This window comes from Myotis yumanensis, unplaced genomic scaffold (genome assembly GCF_028538775.1).
Source record: "Myotis yumanensis isolate MYYU_CA2020_CCGP unplaced genomic scaffold, mMyoYum1.0.hap1 SCAF_8, whole genome shotgun sequence".
Taxonomy (NCBI): domain Eukaryota; kingdom Metazoa; phylum Chordata; class Mammalia; order Chiroptera; family Vespertilionidae; genus Myotis; species Myotis yumanensis.
Genome location: NW_027223759.1, coordinates 1295001 through 1318033, shown reverse-complemented (window position 1 = coordinate 1318033; position 23033 = coordinate 1295001). Strand labels below are relative to the sequence as shown.

The window sequence follows — 23033 nt, the reverse complement described above, 5'->3', positions numbered from 1 at the left end:
GAAAATATCCTCAGGTGAGGATTCACACACAAAAACATGGCCCTGAGATCTAGGATATCTTTGGTCCAACTTTCTTTTTTATAAAATTAGGATCATATCCTCTGTCCATTACAGAGCTGCTTTGAGAATTCCGTAAGATAACATCTGACAAAGTATCTCACGTGTGTAAATGTGTTAGGGAGACAACTTCTGTGCTCACTGCCTCCTTGCTCACGTTTCTTCTATAAAAAGAAAACACGGCTGAAGAGGGTACTTTCAGTGACGCGTTGATGATCGCGCGTGCTCTGGGATTCTTGCACAGGGATTCTGGGGAGCTCATTACCCCTGCTCACATCCATCACTGTCCTATATGCTTTTCGTAGTTTAAAATTTCAAATTAAACTTTATTGTGCATTCTTTAGGTTTTGTTTCATGTCTCAAAAGGCCAAAAAAAGAAAAAACAGGTAAACTGTTCACTAATTAGCCCTAAACAGGTAAACTGTTCACTAATTCTTACGTAATAACGATGCAACCTGTGATGATTAAATCCAGAATGTGTGGGGTTTCTATTTCTTTAAAAACAAGAAATTCATGAAGAACCAAATTGAGTTAAATCACAAAAGCATGGCCAGTGCCCGTATTTGAATAAAACACATTGAAATAATTACTTGAAACAGGGAAAGTACGAATTGAAGACTCAGAGAAGTCACACAAATTGTATGCAAGTACGTTTTCTTGGACTCATTTTCAAGCAGTTTTACAAGATTTGGGTTTTTTCAAGGTCACTGCTCATGGACTGAATTAGTGGGGACACAGGGGACTTTACCCACAGGCGGCAGCTCTTATGTAGTAGGACAGGACTCAGCAGCTGGGAGGGGAGCGGGCTGGGGGGATGAGGTCAGAGTGGGGAGCAGAGTTGGGGGTGGTCCCAGCCAGTGTCCACAGTCCCAGGCTCATGTGTTTCTTTTTGAGGATTGATCTGCTTTGTAACGTTTCCGTTGTCGTATCGTCTGCTAATTCTGAACTGTGTCACCTCGCCTTTCTCGGTGAGAAGGACTCGACTGGCCATTGTTGGCTTTCAAGACAGAGGGGGCCACAGGCCATGGCGCTGTGGGCAACCCCTGGACGCTGGAGGCCACGGGGAAGGATCCCCCGAGAAACCAGAAGGGACGCAGCCCGGCTGAGGCCTGGGTTTTAGCGAGTGAGAAGGACTTCAGGCTTCCGACTCCAGAGCGGTGCATTCACACATGTGAGCTCTTTCAGCCACTGAGTTTGGGGAATTTGTTACAGCAGCGGTAGGAACTGGTTCCGTGGCTTCCCGCTGGCTCCGAAATAAACCCAGTGACTTAGACTCATGGAAATGCACTCTCTCACAGCTCTGGGGACCAAAAATGCAAAAGCAAAGCCGTGCCCCTGCTGGGCTTCCCGGGGAAACTTCCAGAACAGACTCCTTCCTCGCTCGGGGGTGCGAGGTGCTCACGCTCCAGTCTCTGCTTCTGTCCTCACAGGCCTTTTTTCGTGTCTTTGCACTTTCCTCTCTTTTCTTATAAAACATTCGTTGTTGGCTTCCAAGCCCATGCCACCGGGACGATCTCAGCCCGGAGCCTTCCCTCAGTCACACCCGCCACGACTCTTCCCAAGGAGCTCACGTCACACGTGCTGGGGAGACGTGTCTTTTGAGGGGTCACCTTCAACCTGCCGCACTAGCTTTGTGCCTCGTATTCTCTGCAGAATTCATTTCCGTCCTCAACACAGAGAGAGAAGAAGCAAGAGGAGCCCAGTTAGAGGACCGTTACGGTCGTTTTCAGCTGGTGAGGAGCTGGCGATGGAGTGATTGTGAGTTCACCCCGCCCGTTTGGAAAACGTTGTTCTTCTCTATGAAGGTCGCAGGTGCACATGGTCTGCGGCCAGCAGTGCATCCAAGAGACGCCCTTGTACACAAAGCAGGAAACGTGTGCAAGAGCGTTCCCCAGCTCATCGTCGGTGACATGTGCAGCAGCAAAATGAACGAATGCAAGCCGATCAGACCAGCTGGTGGGTCACACATCATATGGAGCGGGAAAGCATGCATACGCTAGGATGTTATGTGTTAAAATAGAAAAATAGGTCAAAGGAAGCCATATTTTCTGTATCTATTTAAGGTAGTAAAACTAAAAACAAGTCACACAATTATTATTAAGACACCGCGCTGGCGGGTAACCTTCAGAAGGAACGAGGCTGTGGCTGCCGAGGCCCCTCCGTTCCCGGGATGCGTGGCGGTTGTTACTGACCTGGGTGGTCGGAGGGGTATCTATTTATAATTATTCTTCAAAATGAATGTGTCTGTTTCCGACACTCTTCATGGGGCTACACCTCACAATGAGATGAGGGGTAAAGAGGGCACAGAAGACAAAGGCGAGGAGACCTGGGCCTGGGCAGCCGGGAGGGTGGACGGGAGAAAGGGCGCAGAAGAGGCGCCGGTGAGGGAAGCTTCTTTGTCTCGGGCTCAGAGTCGGGACTGGACTCCCCGCTGCCACAGCCAAGGGAACGGGAGGTTTTGATTTCCGTTGCCTTTAAGGGTCTTATTAATCCACCTACAATCTTCTAGGAATCAACATGCAACGAGATAATGTCCTGGAGTGGGTGGCAGCTGTGGACAGAGGGGACAAGGCCACAGGGGGTTCTCCCCTTGCCGCCCCCCCCCCCAGCCCCAGGAAGCTGCCCGGACTCTGCTGTGGCCCCCAATCCAGCCCTGAAACGGCGCTGAGACACCGTGGCCAGCAGGACTGGGTGTGCTGTGGGGAGGAACGTCCCGCTGGAGCCACAGGGAAGCAGCCGCGGGGGAGGCAGACGGGCCCTGAGCCTGCAGACGGGAACAGGCAGCAGCCAGGAGGCTGTCGGTCAAGTGTAACAAGGTTGGGAAATGTCAATGCTGTGCATTAGCCCAATGGAAAACAGAACTGTGTCAATTTGACTCTAATTGATGGGTATGGAAGGAATATTCATCTACAATGAAACACTGTGCACTTGGGTTGTTGTTGTTGTTGTTTATATATTTGTATTGATTTTAGAGAGGAACGGAGAGGGAGAGAGATAGAAACAACAATGATGAGAGAGAATCATGGATCGGCTGCCTCCTGCACGCCCCCCACTGAGGATGGAGCCCACAACCTGGGCCTGTGGCCTGACCTGGGAATCAAACCCGTGACCTCCTGGTCGATGCTTAACCGCTGAGCCACACCGGCCGAGCTAAACTTGGATTGTAAGTTGAAGTACGGGTTCAGGCTGGCGCACTGGCCAGTGGACCAAACCCTCCTCTCCTGCAGAATCCAGCCTCACCGTTCCTGACGTGGTTGGAAGAGGCGGCGGCAAGAACGTGCACCCCCGGAGCTGGCAAAGGATTCCTCCGGTCCCGTGTTGTGTCTACTGACACGCGCGTCCTCTCGGACACTGTTTCTATGGAAATACATCCCCGCGTCTCTGGCCGACCACCGCGCCTCTGAACGCCAGAGCCCAGTAGCAGGCGCTGCTTTTCTGTTGCTCGTTCATTTGCTCCGTGAACGCTTCTCGGGCATGTTTGCCAGGGACGTGCCCGGTGCCAGGGATTCAGAGGAAAAGCAGACGTGTTCTGATCCGTGGTGGACGGTGGGGGGGGGGAGGGGCTGGCTGAGGATGAGCACACCCCTCAATGGGATGTGGTCCACGCGATGAGAGAAACGAGATGAGGCCCCGAGCAAAGGCCGAGAACGCCTCCCCCAGGTGTAAGGGTGTGAGGGGAGTCGGGGGATCGTAATGAGTGTGACTTGATTCTTAGCGGGATGCTCGGTGCCCGACAGACACAGCCATGGCACAATGAAGGGCGGTCCACGCAGAGAAGAACTCGAGCATAGGAAGGGGTTGAAACACACCCCAGTGTGTTGTAAGGGAAACGCATCTCATACATGACACTTGGTGATATTTTCGTGATGTTTCAGATTCATCAGGGAACTCATCTCCCGGCAAATGCATCACACCGATGGCTGAGGGACCCCGCTGGTTCCTGAGTTAAGTAAGAGTCACTTCTCTGTCTTAATGCTTTCGCGATTTAAGTTTTATTTTACCATTTCTGTGCCATCACATAACGTAGGAGAAGTTAAAAGATAAGTTTTTGAGCATAAGTAGTCCTTCCAATAAGAAATCTTATTTTGTATTCATACATTTCTATCCATTTGGTTTCCTTAAAATGACTTATATTTTATTATAATTGCTCTCCGTTGTGTTCAAGAAAACCTGGCCTTATCCTTATGGTGGACCTAATTCCATTTTTTTACCACAGAGGATAAACTCTTGACTGAGAGTTTAAGTCAGCAAACATCCGTTTAAACACACAATTATCTCCTTTCAGCACTTATGTTTAGTAATTATGGTGAAACTAAAGTGTTATTTCATGTTACCATAAAAATAAAATGTGTGAGCTGACTTTCTAGTTAAAACATCATCTCTAATTTCATTCACCCTTTATGAGGAAAGTGTCTGTCATTCCCCAGTTGGTGCTGCCGTTGTTACTAGTGATTTTTTGGAAACCCCCCGACTAACCCCCAGTGGCCGCCTACACAGGACGAGGTGAGCTGACGGTGCTGACATGTGCTGACCAAGCAAACGGAGACTCGGCCCTGGGTTTGCAGATTCTGTGCAGAAGCTCTTCCTGCAGCCACAACATGTTTCTATGTATATTTAAGGCCAATAGGGAAGAATTCAAGTAGGGAGACGCTTGACTTTGCTGTTCCGTCAGTTTGCACGCTTGCCTGACCTCACCAGGAGTGTTCGCTGACGGAAGGAGCCTCTGCCTGATTCATAGAAAGCCATATTGACTGTTTACTCTCATATTTTTGTGTGGCAATGTAGTAAAAGCATTATTATTAATAATAGCATTTAAAATAAAATTAGAAATTTCTGCCCAGCTGGCATGGCGCAGTGGTTGAGCATTGACCTATGAACTAGGAACCCAGTTCAATTCCCGGTCAGGGCACAGGCCCAGGATCCCCAGTTGGGCAGTGCAGGAGGCAGCCGATCCGTGATTCTCTCTCATCATTGATGCTTCCTCTCTCTCTCCCTTCCTCTCTGAAATCAATAAAAATGTATTTCTAAAAAATAAAGTTAGAAATTTTGCTATTTAAGAAATTGCCCAGAAATGCGGAGGATCAGTGATGACCGCCTAACTATTCTATTTTCACTCCTGCTATTCCTCTGGGACTCGGCATTTTTTCAGTTGAACGTCTCATCATCATGCAGAAACCATCTGCCAACATCTCGGTTATTTCCCTTCCTCCTCTCTTTCTGAAGCAAAATGTCAGGGTAAGTATAGACACCCCGACTTAGCAGCGCTTCCCGTACGACAGGAAGCAGTGTCTCATCCCTGGGGCTCCCGAGCCCGCCAAGGCCGTGGGAAATCTGCGGAGGAAACCTCTCCACGGGCAGCGGCAGCAGCTCTGGGTGGGGCCCTGGAGAAAGGCCTTATCTGTCACAATTGATCTCTCAGTTGATGAACAATCAAATGTCAAGGGGAACCTTACACAATGCTGCCACAGCCTGGCAGGCGTGGCTCCGTGGTTGAGCGTCAACCTATGAACCAGGAGGTCATGGTTCCATTCCCGGTCAGGGCAGGTGCCCGGGTTGCAGGCTCGAATCCCAATGTGGGGCATGCAGGAGGCAGCCGATCAAAGGTTCTCTCTCATCATTGATGTTTCTCTCTCTCTCTTTCTATCTCTCTCTCTCCCCTTCTCTTTTTCTCCCTCTCAAATCAATAACAGCCTATTTAAAAAAAATAACTAATCTAAAAATACATTTTCTAATAGATGCCAACTTTGGATTCTTGATTTGTAAAACTGGATTTTCCACTAGAAAGAGGGACCGCCTGGGAATGCTGAATGCTTGTGTTTAACCAACGGCCTGCGTCCGCGGCCGGGGTAGAAGCTCAGGGGTCACTGGGAAACACCCACATTCTTTTCTCATAATCAAGACATTTACAAGAAACTCCTCAGTAGTGACAGGCCTTTATGCGGTCCCAGGACGGCTCCATCTTACTCCAGCTTTGTACAAATGGCTCCATCACACTCACAATCTTTGTACAAATGGCTCCATCACACTCACAATCTTTGTACAAATGGCTCCGTCACACTCACAATCTTTGTACAAATGGCTCCGTCACACTCACAATCTTTGTACAAATGGCTCCGTCCCACTCTAACAATCTTTGTACAAATGGCTCCATCACACTCACAATCTTTGTACAAATGGCTCCATCACACTCACAATCTTTGTACAAATGGCTCCGTCACACTCACAATCTTTGTACAAATGGCTCCATCACACTCACAATCTTTGTACAAATGGCCCCGTCACGCTCACAATCTTTGTACAAATGGCTCCATCACACTCACAATCTTTGTACAAATGGCTCCGTCACACTCACAATCTTTGTACAAATGGCTCCATCACACTCACAATCTTTGTACAAATGGCTCCGTCACGCTCACAATCTTTGTACAAATGGCTCCATCACACTCACAACCTTTGTACAAATGGCTCCGTCCCACTCTCACAATCTTTGTACAAATGGCTCCGTCACACTCACAATCTTTGTACAAATGGCTCCATCACACTCACAATCTTTGTACAAATGGCTCCATCACTCTCACAATCTTTGTACAAATGGCTCCGTCACACTCACAATCTTTGTACAAATGGCTCCATCGCACTCTCACCATCTGCTGACGCTGATGCTGTTATTTTCATCATTATTCTTACTTCACAGAGGAGGAAAGGGAAGAACAAAATTGTTGACTATCTTGCCCAATGGTCCATCAAAAGGAAATAGCAGAACCAGCATTTGAACCAAGCCAACTACTACGTGACACAGTTCAACCCTTTTAATCAGCGTTCTCCCAATGAAAGTGAGTAACTTGCTCCTTGTCCTGACTCCCTACTTTGCTGACACTCCTCGTGGGGTATCGGTGACCACCCGCCTTGCATGTTTGTAAATATAAATGTGTCTGCCCCACCACAGTCACTCCTAGAGTAGCCAGGGCTTCTACCGTGTGCATGCTGGGTCTCCCGGACACTCAGCACAACCCTTGCTTACACTGTATTTCTTCTTCATGATAGTTCCTCAGTGACAGCTTACTGACCATTTGACGGCGTAAAACCTCAGTTAGAGTTCAGTCACTCCTCTTTGGTGTCCCTCAGCCTCGCCCGCTCTCTGCTGCTGGCCTGGGAAGCTGTCACTGCGTTGCCTGGACGCCCTTTGCAGACATGACCACCTGTCAGCCACTCGTCCCTGGAGGCGCAGACAGGGATTGGAAGGTGGGAGGAGAGAAGAGGCCATCTCTCCAGCTCACACAGCCTGGGAGTGGCTGCCCTGGAAGCTGGAGCAGACAGACAGCGGGAACCCCCACAGGCACCTCAGCGCCAGGGGCCCCGGTGGCCAGTGATCACGGGCTGCAGGCGACACAGTTTCCTGCTGCTTCTCCAGTTGTGAGGAGTAGCATCCCCCTGTTATTCCTAACGTTCACCTTCTCATTTTTATAAAATATATTTGTATTGATTTCAGAGAGGAAGGGAGAGAGAAAGAGATAGAAACATCAGTGATGAGAGAGAATCATGGATCGGCTGCCTCCTACACGCCTCTTACTGGGGATGCAGCCCACAATCCAGGCATGTGCCCTGCCCAGGAATCGGACCGTGACCTCCTGGTTCATAGGTCGACGCTCAACCACTGAGCCACACCAGCCGGGCTCACCTTCTCATTTTTGCTTTTCAAACCTTAGCCTCTTAGCAGCTAATTTCTAGTGTCACATTCCCTCTGCTTTCATTGTTCTCATTAGATACTGACTTGCTGCACCTCCCAGAGGACAGACAGTGGTCGCCAGGACTGGCTCTCAGTAAACTCGGATCTGCTTGACTTGACTTAGAGAATCCTCCCATCTAAGACCACCTCGTAAATGAGGGCACCCCAGTAGATAGCTAATCACAACTTCTATCTACCTATACTAGTATACATAAAAGCCTAAGCAACTGAATGGCAGGACGACTGGACGACCTGGTGGTCAGTGTGCTCCCACTACTACATCCCTCAGGGGATGTCGGATGGCTGCTTTCGGCCCTGCAGGGATCAGGCCAAAAATGGCAGTCCGACATCCCCTAGGGGTCCCAGATTGCGAGAGGGCACAGGCCAGGCTGAGGGACCCCAGCAGTGCACGAATCTGTGCACCGGGCCTCTAGTTGGTTTACATTACTTTACAGTCCAAAGGGTGACTTGTTCTTGACATTACACCCATAAATGTAGAGGCCTTGCCTTAATACGTTACTCAATATATTAGCCACTGAATTCGCCTGGAGCTGAGACAGGATTCAGCTACCCACACACAAACACATTCACTCCTCTCATTCACTCACTCAGCAAATGTCCACCACACTCCCACCTCCTGCTGGACGCCCTGCGCTCTTGGAGACTAGAAATAGGGTGATGGGCAAGGTAGCCAGATCGCTGCTCTCGTGGGTCTGACCTTCTGTTCTTGTTGGGAGGCAGAGAGATGTTAAACAAATAGGATTTATAAACAAAAATTTTCCAACCAGAAGAAAATGACAAAACAAAGGAAAGGAAAAAAGAAATTTCTATCGACAATCTGTCCAGCATAATTTCAGAGCATTGGAGTGGTGCCCCATCCTGACGAACAGAATGCAAAACCCTATCACTGGGAGATGGCATTTCAGCAGAGTGGCCATTCCCCCAAGAACCCACAGTCATGGTCTCACTGTGAGGAAAACATTAGACAAATCCAAGTGGAGAGAATATTCCACAGCATTTCTTGCCAGCGCTCCTCAAAACTGCCAGAATCATCTAAAACAAGGAAGGTCACAGCCCGGAGGCTCTAACTCTACTGCAGTGACTGCCCAGTTTTACAGGGTAAATGATTACTTTAATAGAGTGTTAGCTGGCATTTTAGTATCTTCTGTGAGTGCTACATTCGACCCAAAATAATTGAGCCAATTATTTTTCACATTTTTACAGTATTTAATAATCAATCAAATGCTTTCGGTATTTAAGTCCCTCGAATCAGCCCATATTACAAGCAGTAAGCGCAACATCTGCAATCATTGCTTAATCCCCAAAGAACACTCTTTAATCCATTCAACCCATGACATCTGAACGTTCAATTCCGCCCGGACACTGTCAGGCTCATTATGTCAGAATAACGTGTTTATAACTGACAGGGTCACCCCATAACTTTTCCCCAGTTAATCTCCTGGAGGAGTTTTAAAGCCTATTTCTCCGGCGATAAACTGAGCCTCTGTAAGGATTTTCCACTACTTTCCGGGGACAGACGGTCACGAGGGCCACAGAGAGGAAGTGACACTTGATCTGCAACAAAAGTGAAGCAGAGCCTGCCATGTGAAGGACTGGGGGAGGAATTCAAAGCAGAGGACAAGTTCAAAGACAGAGGCATAACTTATACTGATTCCCTTTCAAAGTACTCTTTTTTTAATATATATATATATATATTTTTTTTTAATTGATTTCAGAACTTCAAGAGGGAGAGAGAGAAACATCAATGATGAGAGAGAGAATCATGGACTGGCTGCCTCCTGCACGCCCCCTATTGGGGATCCAGCCTGCGACCTGGGCATGTGCCCTAAGCGGGAATCAAACCGTGACCTCCTGGTTCCTGGGTCCACAGGTCCATGCTCAAACCCTGAGCCTCGCTGGCCGGGCTCAAAGTGCTCTATCATTTATTCAGTGAACCACTGAGCCACGCCGGCCGGGCACTTAGACAAAGGTTTTAATAGGAATGAGTCTAAGAGATATTTTTACAACAAAGTGGTCAATGGCCAATAATTTGGATTACAAGATAAGGTTCCTCTTCTACAAAAAAATAAGTATGTAAATGAGTAAGAACTTTCTCACACCTTCTTTCACCCAAACAAGGTGCAAGAGGGTGAGCCACGCATGCATTTAGAAACGTCTCCTACTCTATGGCTCGCCAAACAGTGTCACTGGCCGTGCACACAGCAGCCGCTAGCTGACCGTGGCAATCACATGCTCTCACTACTCACGCAGTTACTAAGCTGTTCCTAACAACGAGCGGTGCTTTTCTACACCCAGGTCATCACACTGCTCACTCGAGCCCGCCTCCGCCCACTCTGTCTTCACCCACACGACCTGCAGTCACTGGCCTTGCTGCCATCTCACACAACCCGCGTGGAATCGGCATGAGTATACCTCCCTCCCGCCCCACCCTTCCGCCTGCCTTTCTCACTGGCTCTTCAGCCCCGAGGAACCCTATGAATTATCACCTCCTTTCCTTCCAAATAGAACTGCTCAGTCCAACTGGCTAATTTAAGTCCCGCTGCTCCTCGTGCCTACCTTTCCTTTTCCCTTTTTCCACCGCGAAGATGTGCTCTCTCCCGCCATCGCCAGGGCCCTTCCGCATTCTCCTCGCCAATGGGTTTCCCTCCCTCTCTCTGCACACGTCAGGGCAGGTCTGCGGCCACTAACGTTAATCGTTATAAAGCCATTCCGTTTTGTCCCAACTGCACTCGTCGGTTTTACATTCTCCCTACAAACATTTCTTGACCCCACAACTCAAATCCTGAAAGATATCTCGCTTTTAGAGGGCATCTTTTTACCAGAAGGAAGATAGGTAATATCTGAAGCCTTCACTTACCTGACATGATGATACATGTCTATTTTCCACGTCTTGTGACTTTTTCTTCATTGTGTATATATTAACCTGCCGTTGTAGAGAGCTATAAAGCATTTACTACTACTCTTATTTTTGATAAGGGAATATTAACTCTCAGGAACATTTCTTCTTTATACTGCTCATTTTAAGAGTTAATGAAGTAAACAGGAAAATACAGCTATGTCCTATTGCCTCTGAAATGATTTTTAGCATATAATATGCCTAAAGGGTTATTGACGTTAGCGTATAGAAATGTAACATCCACAGTTAAATTTTAGTTTTAGATAAACAGTTAATTTTTTAGCATAAGTCCCAAGCAATATTTGGAACATAGAAATTATTCATCATTTAACAGAAATTCAAATTTCACTGGTCATATTATAACATACCTGGCAACCACCAATACCTCTCAATGCCAAAAATCATAATTTTACTTGCATATTTTCATAATATACCAAATAAAGGACATCTCTACCTAGTTAATCGTCACCAAAAATTTCACACATCAGTACCTTCCAGACAACCCAGGTGAACAGGTCAGCCCAGCACGGACTGCCGTGGGGCGGGAAAGCGAGCATCAGCGGAAACGGAGACCCATGAGCTACGTGAGGCTGTGTCCCTGCTCAGGGAGGACGCTGCCCCTGAGAGCATCACTTTCAACAGGTTCGCCATCTCCGACTGGTAGTGACAGGTCTCTTCCAGGGAAAACGCTCTCTTTTCATGTAGCTCTGAGCTCAGATTTGTTTCCTACGCTGAACATTTCAGTAATTCCACTCCAGAAAATGAAAAATACTCGATTTAGTCTTGTTTCGTTCATACTCACTCTGGGAATAATCACATCAATGTTTTAGATTTGTGTTTGATTTACAGAGAATGATTGGGACAGGTGCTGTCGTCCCCTTAACCTTTTCTGGGTCACAAATACCTTTTACAAACTGATAAAAACTAAGAACTTCTCAGGGGCTTCTGAAGATGAACCACGGGCTCAGCTAAAAACCCAGAAAGTACTGGGTGAGTGAACAAGGCAACAGAACATGCAACCATCATTAAATTACTGAATGTGCTCAAATTCTACTCTCACCTGAGCTGCTAGCAATAGTAATTCCTCATATAAAGTAGCTCACAGATTAAACACAGTACACACCACACCTGCACTCAGTTCTTTTGTTATTTTTCCCCAGATTTAGTAACCCACCTAATTTTACGGTGTGTCTACAGTAAGCTGAGAGGTAGTGGGTTTCCTGCCTTCTCCTGCCGCAGTGACTAAGGTCTGCATGTCTTATCCAAGTGCAGGAGTGACGCTCTGCAGGCTGGGACGGTGCCCCCTCATAAGCAGGTGCAGAAACAGCCTAATTAACTTAGGGGAGTCGTCTTCAGCCAGAGTTTTGTTCTCCGTGACTTACTAAGTGGTAACGACATTTAAATTGAGCTACTTGGCTATATTAAAATGCTACAAACAATAGAGCTAGCCTTCATAGTATTCCAAACTGTTTTAATATTGCTTTAAAAAAAACGCTTTTACTTGCAACTTGGATGAAGTTTTAAAAGTGAGTTCAAAACTAGTCACATTCATAATATCAAAGAATGGCCTGGCGGTTGCCAGGGATGGGGACGAGGAGAAAGCCTTTGTCCACAGTAGAAAGTCTCTGTTTAGCGAGAGGACCCCCCTCCCGCTGTCCCCGGTGCAGCGCTGTAGCTCAGCCAGCAACACCCTGTGTCCTGCACCGAAACTTGGCCAAGAGGCTGGCGCTCACATAAAACTGTTCGTACCGCACAAAAGAACATTTTAAAACCACAAAAAATAACCTTTGATTTTCTCGTTTCCACGTGCTCTGAATTTAAAAAGGTCACCTGGAGGCCCAAAAAGTACCGCACGTTCAATATATTCCAACGGAGCCAGTTACTGTTTCCTGAGACCTGCTGTCCTGTCGGTCACAGCAGCCAGAGGTCGTCTTACGAGTTAGTTACTAATAATAAACGAAACGACTGCCCTCTAATGATTTACCAAGAATTAATGTCACAATATTTGGAGCATGAAATAAGGCCACTTCCACTTGTTCTGCCCCCAGGGACCATCTAGCTCTGCCGATCACCCTGTAGTAGAAGTCCCCTGGTTTGGGGAGAGATTTGTATTTCAATCCCGGGGTTGCCATTCGATAGCGTTGTCTTTTTGGCAAACGATTCTACCTTCTCCAGTTTTCATTTTCCTGCATGTTTACTGGAAAAACAAGACCAGATACGTAAAGCTCGTTAGAAACGTGTATAACCGCCTTGCACAGAGCCTGCCACACAATAGATGCTCATTAAAGCGCAGCCATCGCTAGCGCGTCCTCCCAGGGCGAAGCGGGAGCTTGCGTTTGGAAGGGGGGTACATGCGCATCGTCTGAGGGTCGCCTGGCGGCGTCAGGTTGAGTAAAACGTGGTCGGACTACAGACAGCGACACATTCGTGACGTGGTTCCCCGGAGGCCCCTGGAGAGGCCTCCCTCGGGGCCGGGCGATGAGGGAGCTGCCGACTGGACGTGGAGGAGGAGGGGCCGGGAGGTGGAGAAGGGGGTGATGAAATGATAAACTCACCGCGGTGGTTGTTCACAGTTTCTGATAGGAAGTGGCTAACTGGTCGTGTGGTCTTTGGATTTCGTTGGTTTTATCCTGGAAAACAAACTTGTTTAGCCCTAAAATACAGGGATCAGAGTCCTATTGTAAAAGGGCCACCCCGGCCTCCGTGTGTTCCTGACTGGCTTTTGCCAGCTTTGATCTGAAACCACTGAAGGCTTCTTTCTAACCGTGCACGGAGGTCAGAGAACAGCTCCAGGGTGTTGGGAAACGCGGTGTCATCTGAGCACAGATGGCAAGAGCCCATGCGGACGGCTCCAGGCGCCCTGGCTGCCACGCCAACGCCAACACCCCGGCCTCAAACCAGGCCTGCGGGCCCCGTCTGCCGATGGCTCGTCCAGGACAGAGACTGCACTCACCAGGCTTCACAGGTCTTCTCCTTATTTTGTTTTCAATCCTCACCTGAGAATATTTTCCCATTGATTTTCAGAGCAAGTGGAAGGGAGGGGGAGAGACACAGAGAGAGAAACATCGACGTGAGAGAAACACGTGGATTGGTGGCCTCCTGCGCGCAACTTGACTGGTGCCCGGGGCTGGGGAGGAGCCTGCAACGGAGGTACGCGCCCTTGACCGGAATCGAACCCGGACCCATTGGTCTGCAGGCCGACGCTCTATCCACTGAGCCACCCTGGCTAGGAATCCTTTCTTTCTTTTGTAATTATCACAGGGATTTCTTGAGTTGAACCAAAAGTTTTTCAGCAAATGCTCAGGAACTATGAGCAATAAATCATCGCAAGCACATTAAGATCATGATTTGAAAAATCACATAAAGGGTTTTTTTTCTAACTTGGAATTTCCCTGGAAGAGACTTCTGAGGCACGTTCGACGAGAACGAGTGGTTCTGTTTCCTTTGAACTGGCGAGATGACTCTACGCTGCCAGCACAGGGCTTCACGTGAAGCGAGACAAGAAGCTGCGATGGAGAAGCGCCCCGAACCCAAGGCTGATGGTGGGGTGCACGCCCCGGCCCGCAGGCCTGTGGGGTCAGCCTCCCCGGCGGGGTCCCGGGAGGAGGCGGCGTGTGAACGTCAGATTGAAGCGGGAGATGCCTGTTTTCCTCCCAGTTACATAAGCATCTGAAAGGAGGACCCACCTTTACGCCTCAATTTTTATCTTAATTTTTTTATTGTAACTTTGTGAAAAGAAAAGCTTTTCCTTTGTTGGCGGCGTTGCCTAGGAGACGGGTGTAGGAGAGGAAATGTGAACCGAACTCGGGCTGGGGAGCGGAGAAGCGGACTGATTGCCTTCCTGTTAGTCAGACCCTAAAAATACGTGACCAGAGGCATCGAGTTCAAGGGGAAGGGCAAGCGATTAGCCGGAGTTTATGATGGCAGAGCGGCCTGGGCAAACGTGGGCACAGCCCATGCCGACTGACCCTCCTTTCCTGCCACTGAGCACAGGGAGGGCGCTGTGGCGGGGGTGGGGGGATGAGGGGGGGAATTCAGACTCCAATTTCTGATGCCCGAGACACGCACCGGAGTGAAACAGGCCGAGTGTGAACCTTCTCAAGCTCAGATCAGCCCTGGGCGCCCGGGTTCTGAGCGACAGAGGCAACAACGCTCTGAGCAGTCGGTGTGCACACAGTCCCTTCCTCCCATGAGCAGTAGGTGACTCTGGGGAGATGACTACTCATGTCTCCAACCCAAGACAGATGTGAAAGTGGCGGGGGACGGGGGGGGCCGCCTCTGCGAGGCCCCGTGAGCCTGGGATGGAGACTGGTGGGGGCGGAACACACCTGCTGGCAACTGCCCACCTGGTGATGTGGAGACCCGAGCCGCCCTGTGACCCTTGTGTTCTCCTGGGGACACGGGCCCCAAGCCCCACTGGGTGCATGTGGACAGGTGAGCCCTGCAGGGCGTGTGGACGGGTCAGCCCCGTGGGCATGTGGACAGGTCAGCCAGGTGCTCACATGGCCATGGCTCCACCGGGCTGTGGCCCCGCTCCTGCTACTGCCCCTCCGTCTGTGCTTCCACCTCCTTCCCCACCACGCTGGCCCATTCCCATCAGTCCCGGGATTTCCACTGATACTGTGTTCCTCCCCCTCCTGGTTCACCACGAGCTACACTCGCCTCCTGAGAAGAGCAGATGGGCCTCTCCCGGGTCGCGTTCACGGGAAACCTCACCGCCCTGGTCTCCAGGCATAAAAAGGAACCACGATGGCACCTCTTTCGATGTACGGACCGTGGTGACTCAACAATCGTCTGTTAGGGAAATGCCTGTCAGAACTGCAATGGGATCCCGCCTCCCACCTGCCAGAGCGGCCACTACCCACCAGACGCGCGGTGCAGAGAGGCCGCGGGGAGGGGCCGCGTTCACTGCGGTGGGAACGCAGGTGCACAGCGCTGTGGGCGCAGCCTGCCGAGTCCTCGGGAAGAAGAACAGAGCCACCATACCTCCCAGCAGGCCCCCGCCTGGGCGTCCACCAAAACCTCGAACTCATGTATTTGCAATGACGCACACACCCCTGTGTTCGCTGCAGCTATTCCGGTGGCCGAGACATGGAAACAGCCTAAGTGCCCTGCAACAGAGGACCGGGTCAGGAAGATGTGGTGCACAACACAATGGAGCACTGCTCAGCCACAAGAAGGGATGACACAGCGGCATTTGCAACAACAGGGATGGACTTGAGAATATGCTAAGTGAAAGAGGTCAGTCAGAAAAAGCTAAGCACCATCCGATGCCCACATGTGTGGGGTAGACAACTGAAACGTGAGCACCTACAGGCGGGTGGTGGTTGCCAGAGGGAAGGGGTCGGGGGAGACGGGGGCCTCATATCTGGAGACGGAACATGATGTGACTCTGGGTGGTGGGCACGCGGTGCCACATACAGATCTTGTCACATAGAAACCCACCCCTGAAACCTATAGGATCCTATCAACCATGTCACCCCAATACGTTTAATTTTTAAAATAGCCAAAAGAACGAAAGAAGGACTTAGACAATTCCCCCAAGTGCTGGCAAATTTGGGGGGACCCCTGCCACAAGTGGAGCGCAGCCCACACTCCTGCCCAGCGTATCCAGGTACCTCTTGAGTCCTTCCTTCCTCGTTCACCTTTTTACGGAACCTTTCAGTGAAGCTATTTTGGAACCTTGCAGCCACCAGAGGCCTCTGCTCGCTAATTGAAGCAGATACCCCGCCCCCCCCCCCCCAATTGTTTGTTTCACTCGGGAACCCTGCTTTCCAGTGCACTTTGTAAACGAACGACCTGTCTAATTAGGCCTTTCTCCACACTGGCCATCGTCATTCCAGGCCGACTTAGTCACACTTGGCCATTTTCTGTGGATTTCCACCGCTTCCAGGACCACGGTTCTTAGACGTCAGATTAGCTGGTGTTCTGGAAGGTGGCGTGCTCAGCTCATGACCACTCGAGGCTCACGTTTCTGTAGCTAAGCCTCTTTAGCAAGGAGGGGTGTGCTGCTGGCCAGGGATGCGGGGGTATTTGACAGCGCCTCACTGCACGGACACTTTCTCGCTGTTAGTGGGGGATGTAGTGCTGCCCTAACCCGTCCTAGCATGGGAGTCAGAGTTCAGGAGCAAGCACTCTGCCAGCTCGTAAGAGCTTCACAAGTGCCCACAAGTTTTGCAGCTTTGACTTCCAAAGTTCTCATTGGCTATGGATCTATCACTTGTTTAAGAGGCGATTCCTTGGTTATGGCAGACACCCTAAGAGCTGTGAATAGTCTGACTTGTGCCTCCTGAGATTCTGGGTTTAAAAGTCTGAATTTCTTATCTCAATTTCTGTCCCCAAGTCCCCCAAGGACTTATGCTTTGGCCTTACCTCGCGGCTTGGTAAGCCCCCGGGGGCTGTCATCTTGCTTTCCTTAGATTGAGGGGCCCCATGACGTTCCCTTGAAATAACCCTCCTGAATTCAACCAGACCTGTCAGGACCTCCCACAGGCCAGCCACAAACCCAAATGCAGTGCCCAGGAAAGCTCGCTGTGGAAATCTGGAGCCTCCGGCCCCGAAAGGACAGGCCAACAAACACGCAGCGCCCAAGAGCAACACGAACAGAGCACCATCGGAGAGAGGCTTACCTGGACCAAGAAGAGATGCAGGTTCCGAACTTGCGCTGGGCACCACCACCTACCTCCAGGTGATCCTGAGTGTCCAGCAGCTCTCCAGTCTCCGCTCATCCCAGCACTGTCCAAGGACAAATTACACAGGTTAGCAACAAGGGTGACGTCCTTTTTCTTTTAAACATGTTTTTATTGATTTCAGAGAGGAAGGGAGAGGGAGAGAGAGAGAAACATCAATGATGAGAGAGAATCATTGGTCAGCTGCCTCCTGCACACCCCACACTGGGGACTGAGTCCACAACCCAGGCATGTGCCCTGATGAGGAATGGAACTGTGACCTACTGGTTCATAGGTCGACACTCAGCCACTGAGCCACACCGGCCGGGCTAGTGTGAGTCCTTTACTCAAGGGAAAACCATCCACATATTGGGAGCGTGCAGTGCCTCCCAGACAGCTGACTTTTATAAAACTACTAGAGGCCCGATGCACGAAATTCGTGCAAGAGTAGGCCTTCCTTCCCCAGGCTGCTGGCACGGGCTTCCCTCTGGTACCCGGGCCCTGAGCTTCCCTCCAGCCGTCGGCAGGCACCCGGGATCAGGGCTTCCCTCACAGTGCTGGCTTTGTCTGGAAGGTCATCCGGTCTAATTAGCATATTACCCTTTTATTATTATAGATAGGCACCTGTATCTGCAAAGCTCTGTGTTCCAATTAGAAGAGATGCTTGTGAGAGAACGAAGTTATTTGTGTATTGTTAGTAATTTCAACAACTTGGCTTTGGATGGCAACAGTGACCATAGAACATGGACGTCGACCATAAAATGTGGGGTGAGAATAGTACGTGAGGAGGTCAGAGCTGGCCCCTCGTCCTAACGTGGTGCGATTTGGACAACGAGCCAGGAAGGGAAACCTGAGGAGCACGTGACTGGGTTTTAAACACTGTGCGTCTCTGAGAACGAACCCCCAGGCCTATGTGAACTCTAGGCTTAGCTCTGACAGTCACCCGGGACCATAGAAACCCGATGTAGAATCCAGAGCAGAGCAAACTGGAGCCTTCTTCCCCAGTTGCCAAAAGCCTGGGTGCAATGGAGAACCACGACTTAAAGGCTGAGAGGAGTACAGAGACGGGAGGGCCTCAAAGGGTTTCACTCTCTCCAGGGCAGCAAGGGAACAGAACTCTAACAGGCTGAGAAGCTGGGGGGGAAAGGACTTTTGGAAATTTCATACCAAAATGGGGTCCCAGAATCAACCAAGATAGAGGGATCCTGTGATCGACCCTGAGTGTCGAGTGCGTGTTCCCCAAGCAGTGCATCCTAGGAGCGCATGTGAGCTGCACAGAAGCGGCTCTCTCAAAGATGCAAGACCACCTTGAGTCAGCGGAGTCTCCCTGGAGGAAGCTGGGCCAGCTGTGATAGAACCACTCACCAGAAGCAGAATAAAAGGACTCTCTAGAGAAGGACAATGTGATCTAAGAACATCACATCACTTCTAACATTTTTCTCTTTTTTAAAAATATATTTTATTGATTTTTTACAGAGAGAAAGGGAGAGGGATAGAGAGTTAGAAACATCAATGAGAGAGAAACATCAATTCAGCTGCCTCCTGCACACCCCCTACTGGGGATGTGCCCGCAACCAAGGTACATGCCCTAGACCGGAATCGAACCTGGGACCCTTCAGTCCACAGGCCGACGCTCTATCCACTGAGCCAAACTGGTTAGGGCACATCTAATATTTTTCATATATAACATCTGGCACTCGATAGAATGGAGCAGCATGAAAAACGTTCACAGGGAAAGGGTGCCCACAAGACTTCGATGGCCCAGCGTGGAGAACGAACAGGCTTACGGCGATGAAACAATGAAGAGCTCAGAAAGTTCAGACACAAAACACAGATTGAGCCGCGCAAAATTTTTTCTAGGATCGACCCTTTATATTAGGATCAAGACTTGTTTTTTGCTTTAATTCGTTTGACAAGAAGTAAAAATATATGATGGAAAATGTCTAAAAGAGATAAAGAACTTTCTAAAAATGGTATTTTCTAAATACTAGTAAAGAACTGAAACAGAGCTGTACAGTGAGTAAGTTCTGGCAGCTCGCCCTTCCAGCATGGTGACTGCGGTTAGTAATGTTGTATTATACACTTGACATCGGCTGAGAGAGTCGATCTTTGGTCCTTACCACACCAAAATAAAAAATAAAAAAGGCAACAGTGTCAGATGATGAAAATGTCAATTCATCGTGGCAACCATCTCTAATGTATACATATGTTAAATCATTACACTGTACATCTCCAATATATACCATTTTTATTTGTCAATTATACCTCAATAAAGCTGGGGGGACATTGAAAGACATCAATTAACAAGGATCAGATGTGATTGGGAATCATGTGACCATCCTCTCAGGAATGACCGTGCAGCCACAGCTTCGGGTTAGAGTTTCCGTCTGAAATGCACGAGGAGGACCAGTCGGTTGGGATGGAGGAAGTGGGGAGCTTTACCACTGATTAGCACAGAGAAGGCATTTTGGTTTGTGGGTCTGAAGAGCATAATATAAAGATGCTTCCAATACGAACTCTAGAATCTTGTGTGAAACACACTGGTTGTCATGGACACCTGTGTTTATTTTTCTTTATAAACAAACCCCGCCGGGCCGTCCAACTGTAATTTACAGACAGCTTCTCATGGATCGCTCATTCTTTGCTCTGAACTCTTAGGGATATAAAATTCTCAAATGCCGTTGTTTTATTTTCATAATAGACAGCTGTGGAGAGGGAAAGACTTCTCAGAGTTCAACGTTTTCCTTAATCCATTCTCTTCCTGTGTGATTTTTAATAACGTCTTAAAAACGCTGTCAGGTCACTGTGTGAAGAGACTGTGCGATGGTAATGGATCCGTACAGGGGTCACATGTCCCGTCTGAACTGTCTCGGTGCCATCTGTCCTGTCCTTGCTTCAGGCCGGCCGGGCATTGTTCGTGGCCCGTTATCAATGAGACGCCTGGGGCCTTGCTCCTGCCATTGTTCGTTGAAGTGGAAAGCTCTTCAGATTAACAGCGCCCACATGTTAACGCACATAGGCTTTCTCATCATGGTCATTCTTGTCATCCTCACAGCCATGGCCATGAAGTTCTAGCACTACTTTTTTCAGTGCGTGTCTGTGGCGAAATCTGCTCTTCCTCGCCAAAGCCTTTCTTCCGTTCTTCCATGAGAACCAAGCCCCAGGGTTCAGCTGGATACAGAATCAGCTAAACTGTAGACAGGCAGTCTCTTCTAGCCCGTCCGTCCGCTGGCCGCAGGCCTGGTGACCCTCGGGCCAGTGGAGTGGAAGCAGGAGTGATGGGAGCACCAGCAGGTCACGCTCCGGGGAGCAGGCCTCTGGCTCTGAGGGAACGGCCCCCCTGAGCCTCCTGACACAGCGAGGGCACCCCCAGGCGCTGCTGGCTCCGCTCCTGCCAGCTTTCCAGAGGTGACTCTACCAGCCAGCGGGCAAGCTGCCATCGCTAACAATCAGCGGTTCTGGAGGACCTGCACCACAAAGGTCGCAAATGCCGCACGTCCTGGGTTTTATTTCATCTTTTCAGAGAACCGTTCACCTGCGCGCCGCTGGTAACTTTGAAGGGAGCAGAAGGGCATTGAGACAGAACACATTTGGGTCCTTGTCTGAGCCCGATGCCCTCATCTTAAGGAATGATGTCAGCAATGACCCTGATACCGAATCAGGCTTCACCCTGGAGGGTGAAAGGTCAGTATATGGGCTGCAGGAGCACAGGACTCACTCACAGCAACTCCCTGGCCCTGGACTGGACTCATTCGCTGATGAAGACCACACAGCGGACACGGTGAAGGGCCGTAAGGACATGGTGCTGGGCAGATCTCCCGGGACACTGACCCGCTGACGTCGGGAGGATGCGGCCATGGCTGCATGGGGGCATGTTTTGAGCTTCATCTGGTTTCCAGTGTGGGCGATGTTTGCATCCTCTCACTCTTCAGTCCATGGCCCCGATGTACTGCCTTAGTTAATAATGAAGTAAGTATGTGGAACTGAAAACAGTGTAAATAATTAACCCGCCTGCGGCCTCCATTTTTATTTACTGGAACTTTCTTTATGATGGTAAAGGCACCTGCCTGCCCTAGGAATGCCAGGAATTAAGTGAAACGTGGTTTTTAATATATTTTTACTGATTTCAGAGAGCAAGGAAGAGGGAGAAAGAGATGGAAACGTCCATGATGAGAGAGAGTCCCCTCCACGCCCCACACTGGGGATGGAGCCTGCAACCCAGGCCTGTGCCCTGACCGGGAACGACACTGTGACCTCCTGGTTCCTAGGTCGACGCCAATCACTGAGCCACACCGGCTGGCAAAGTGAAATGTTTCACTGCATCCAGTGGCGGATAGCTCCCCCGGCCTCACCCTTCAGCCTTCAGAGAGCCAGCCTCTCCAGGGGTGGGGTCGCCCCACGTGTCCCCGCTGCCGCCAGCCTCTCCTGTATCAGCTCTGCAGAGGCGACTTGCAGCGGCCCCGGGAGTCACGCCAGACTCACGCCAAATGCACGGCTTCGCGGGGAAACTGCTTAAGCCGCTCCTCCCGGGAAGAACCGTGACGGGGATGGAGGTCCCGTGGCACCCGGGCGGCGTGAGAGCCCCTTGATGCCAGGCATGTGGATACGAGTCCCTCATTTCCCCGCACACAGAAGGTTTGTCCTTTGCGCTCCCTCCCAGCGCACTCCCGTTGGATAAGGGGGGATTCGCCTTGTGCTGGAGGGAATGACAGCACCAGCTGGTGGGTTACGTAACCACTGGGCTTCCTGTGAAGTCAGAGCAGCTGGGCTCTCGTGTCCATCAAAGGCTGTGATCCAGAGAGAGCCGGCCTCCTGGCGGAAAACCAGCACCGACATCATGACACGTCTTTCCTCTCGGGAACGGGCACCGCACATCCCCTCCCACCCCCCCAGCACTGGGCGCCCCTGCCCAGGCCTGGCCCAGCCCCGGGGCGGGGGGCGGGGGGCGGGGGGGGCGGCCTTCCTTGCTCAGAGTTCTCCTCTGGGACCAGCTCCGGGGATGCCAGCAGCTCGTGGGGTCCGGTGCGGGGAGCAGGGGGTCTGAGCCCTGAGCCCTCCGCCCAGAGGCCCGGCACTGAGCACCAGGTCGCCCCAGGAAGCCGCGCAGGCAGAGCTGCCATGAAGTGTCCCAGAAGCCATAAGCTGTCACAAGGCGCGTTGGCCAGATGTCTCGCGCAGCTGTGGGGAGGGAGGAAGCGAGGCCGCGAGCACATCCTGCCGGCTGGCTCGGGGAAAGGCCAGCGCTCCCACAGGAGGACTCGCGGAGGGGGTGCTGGAGGTGGGGTCCCCCTCTGCGAACCAAACCGGGAACCTGCAGGTGCTGTGGCCAAGGAGAGGCCGGGGCCTTCCTCCCCGTCCCCTGCAGCTGGCGCTGCGTCAGGCCCAGAAACTAAAAGACTAGAACTTGATCTCACTCGTATGTGGGGTCTAATGAGTGTGGGGCTGGGGGGACGAGAAGGGAGAAGCCACAGAACTTACATACTTATGTGCAGGGCCCATGGACACGGGAAAAAGGGGGTGAAGGCCTGGGGGAGAGGGTAGAGGCTGGGGGGAGGGGGGAGGGGGGAGGGGAGACATCTGTAATACTATCAACAATAAGAAATACATTTAGAGCCAAAACCGGTTTGGCTCAGTGGATAGAGCGTCGGCCTGCGGACTGAAAGGT

The 23033-nt window shown here is 50.5% G+C and overlaps 1 long non-coding RNA gene across 1 annotated transcript in view; it reads right to left on the bottom strand.

Moving 5' to 3' along the window:
- The window catches only part of LOC139014847 (uncharacterized), a 63028-nt gene that overhangs the window by 5729 nt on the left and 34266 nt on the right, over positions 1 to 23033 (bottom strand). Inside the window, exon 2 of the long non-coding RNA XR_011472366.1 lies at positions 17330 to 17435. This is a non-coding gene — a long non-coding RNA (uncharacterized lncRNA). The remainder of the gene's footprint in view (positions 1 to 17329; positions 17436 to 23033) is intronic.